Genomic DNA, 3,383 nt, shown 5'->3' on the forward strand with positions numbered 1-3,383 from the left:
CCTGCCCGCTCCCCGCCGGCCCTGCAGACGTGGCGGGGCGGGACCCGCCGGGCACTCCTGCGCGTACTCGGCCGCCTGAGCGGTAAGAGCCCCGGGCAACCTGTCCCCATGCCCTTCCCCGGGGGGCGGGCGAGCGCGCGGGCGGCCGCCCTGGGGTAGTGGGAACACCATACCGTGGCACCTCGTCTGGGACCCACGAATCCTGCCCTCTGCGTTAGTGAGAAGCCGCGGTCAGGGAGGACCTGGCTCTGGGGTGAGGGTCCAGGGTGGCGCGGTCGAGGGCCCTGCGTGGGTGCGGGCGTGTGAGTGTGTGTGTGTGAGTGTGTGTCGCTCCGGGTCCACGCTCATGCACACACCCACACGCCCACACTCAGGGTCTGCTCCCTCGGCCGGCGTGAACCTCCGCGGAGCCTGCCAGGATCTCCCAAACTATCCAGTCCTGGCACCAAGGAAGTCTGGAAAAGTGCCCCAGTGGCTCGGGGCCAAGTCAGAGGCGGGCTGCAGGGTCCCCCAGCCCGGGCACGGAGGGAGCAGGTCCCTGTAAGACAGAGGCCTCTTCCCATGGTGCGCCTGCCCTCGGCCTTGGCACAGGGAGCTCAGGCCTTGACCTCCCCGCTCCCTCGCCTTACCCCTCCTCCAGCAGCCGACCCACGCCCTGCTTGCTCTTCCAGTCCAGCCAACACTCTAAGCAGGCACCGCCTCCATTCGCAGCCCCCGGGATGAGTCTCACTCCCTAGTCTCACTCCCAGCTCCCCAGGCCCCCTCCACCCAGTCGGCTAGCCCTCGCCCCTGCCATCCGGTGAGTATTTCCAGGCACCTCAGACCAGGCGCCTGATCGTCACTGCCTTTTCCTAAGTAGGAAGACATCGCTCTATGGGTTGTGAGAGCATTAGCTTTGCCCTACTGATCCCATTCGTTCCCGTCCTAAACATCTTGAAGGACACAGGCAGGTGGCTTTTTAAATCAGTGTCCTCTGAACTCCCTGTGACCTCAGCCAACCTGTGACAACTGAGAATGAGACAGGCTGTATCCTCAGAGCCTCTTTTTGCCCTCTCTGCAGCCCAGTGGCTCCTTCTCTACCTCACTCATATGCCTGTGTCCCCTCCCTCCTTTCTTCCATCAAGCCTGAGCTTGGGAAATAATCTGATAAACTTCTTACATTGTAACCTTTAAGTGAAGGAATGAGACTTTAGGGATGGATTTGAGGCACAAGTGAGCCAATGCAGAAGGAATTTGAGGGTGGGAGGGGGCCTTCTTGAATCTGAGCAATTCAGACCATAAAAGTAAACTTGTCTTTCTTTATTTGACCAGGCTTATCTCAAACTTGGTTTCTCTTTTATTAATATCAAACACAATATATTTCAATCCAGTAAATATCTGAGGGACAGAAATGAACCTAGGTGCTGTTGGTCATAGTCTTGGAGGACAGAATGGCAGAAGTAAATACTCCATAAATACATGCAGCAGAAATCTGTGCAAAGTGCCAAAAACGTAGAAGAGGGAGCAGTTATTTCACTGGAAGGAGTGGGGCAGATTAAGGAAAAATTCGCAATGAAAGAGAACATTAGACATTGGGTATCCAGAGGAATAGGAATTTGCCAGGCAGCTGGAGGAAGGGCAGCACCGGGGCAGAGGAACCAACGTAAGCAAAGGCAGGGAGATGTGAAGAGTTATGGGGAATGGAGAAAAGACTGGTGAGGCAGGAGTGGAGGGCACTGAGAGTTGCAAGAGGTGGAGAGAGATTGGAGCTGGATTATGATGGGAAGTGCGAAGATATTTACACCTAATGGTTTTTAAACAGGGGAGGAAGTAGGTCCAACAATGCCTGGCAGTCACACAGAGAATAGGCTGAAGCCTGGGTACATAGACTTGTCAAGCCTTATACAAACTCACACAAACTGTTACAACCTGATTAAGAGCCTCTCATACAGAGATTTTATTCCTGGTCCTTCGCTGACCAACACTTTTTTTTTTTTTAACTGGGGAAGATGACCTCACACAGGATATCATGCTAACCAAATTTTATGCTGCCAACTGAGGCCATTTTTTTAAAAATCCATCTACTGTCACCACTATTGCATAAAATGAAAGGCATTTTAATACCAAGAAAAAGCACAAAGGCTGAGCTTGCAAGATGAAGGCAGGCTTTTACATTCAATAAATTCAGATTTATGAAAAACTTGCGATCTTGTCCTAATTTTTCTCTATCATCACAGACTTGCCCCAGTCCTGCAGGTGGGGTTTGGAAAAAAACCATCCAAATCAGTTTGTCCATCCTAGCTTTACAGAGGAGCAGGTGTAAGCGCAGTGAGGATGAGCAAGTTGTGTGCCCACAAAGGGATGCTGGGACCACAGGCCACATCTCTTGACGCCTGCAGGGCACAACTCTTTCCACCTCTGAATACCATTGCTCCCACCTCTCATTATTCTCCACGCAGCCTCGTGTCCTGGCCTCCCAGACACCTGTCCTGAATCGCTAGAGTCCATCCCTGATGCTTGGACATTTGCACATGCTCTCATCCCACCAGGCTTGAATTACCCACATCAAAGACACTTTCAAGGTTCTCCTTTGCACAGGGTCAGTCTAGTTCAGGCACATCTGTCCTTGATTTGCTGTGCTGTTTTGCATCACTTTTTAACTGTTTTGTGTTAGCTCCTCAAACAGATGAGGAGCTGTTATCCTTCATTTCTGAAGGATACTGACCATACTTTTTTTATACTTATTTTTGGAGCTGGGATGTTGCTGCTTCAATACCTCGCATAGTACTGGGAGCATTTTCAGTGATGAATGAATTTACTCATGAAAAACTAACTTATTCCCAGCCCACAAAGGCTTCTTTATATGCCACCCTTCCTCTCCTTAGAGTTTCCTGAAGCAGCCTCCTTGTTGCTGTGGGTTGAGTCTCCTTAGCCTCCAGGCCACGAGACATGGCTACAGTGATCAATCTTCCTAACCATAAATCAGGAAAGGTTTCTAAGTCTGGCTTCTGGAACACCCAGATGGAGATGGAAAGTGTCCCAGGAAACACAGTGCTTGTCACGACTGTAATCCTGGTGGACTCCAGCAGCCCCTGCTCAGAAACAGTTGTGTGTTTCAAACACGCAGTTTCTAGTGGTTTCATACAAAAGGGTACAGTCTGAAAATGATTACATTTCCCCCAACATGATAGCATCCACAGTCGATAAAGGTCTACCAGAACAACCGAACAAAAAATAAATTTGTTTTTGTTTTGATTTGGGGAAAATTAGACCTGTAACAAGGAGAGATAAATATAGATTAGAGATACACACAATTAGAAATTGAAATAGGGCTGATCTTGCATGACCCTTTTTTTTTTTTTTTTACAATTAGAAATTGAATCAGGGCTTTTTTTTTTTTTTTT

General features: G+C 49.7%; 1 protein-coding gene across 1 annotated transcript in view; it reads left to right on the top strand.

Moving 5' to 3' along the window:
• The first annotated feature begins 6 nt into the window (after positions 1–6).
• The window catches only part of FAM114A1 (family with sequence similarity 114 member A1), a 78,925-nt gene continuing 75,548 nt past the window's right edge, over positions 7–3,383 (top strand). Inside the window, exon 1 of the mRNA XM_017883781.1 lies at positions 7–82. The gene's annotated coding sequence lies outside the window, so the exon portion shown is untranslated. The remainder of the gene's footprint in view (positions 83–3,383) is intronic.

The sequence above is a fragment of the Rhinopithecus bieti genome, unplaced genomic scaffold (genome assembly GCF_001698545.2).
Source record: "Rhinopithecus bieti isolate Rb0 unplaced genomic scaffold, ASM169854v2 scaffold_13349, whole genome shotgun sequence".
Lineage (NCBI taxonomy): Eukaryota > Metazoa > Chordata > Mammalia > Primates > Cercopithecidae > Rhinopithecus > Rhinopithecus bieti.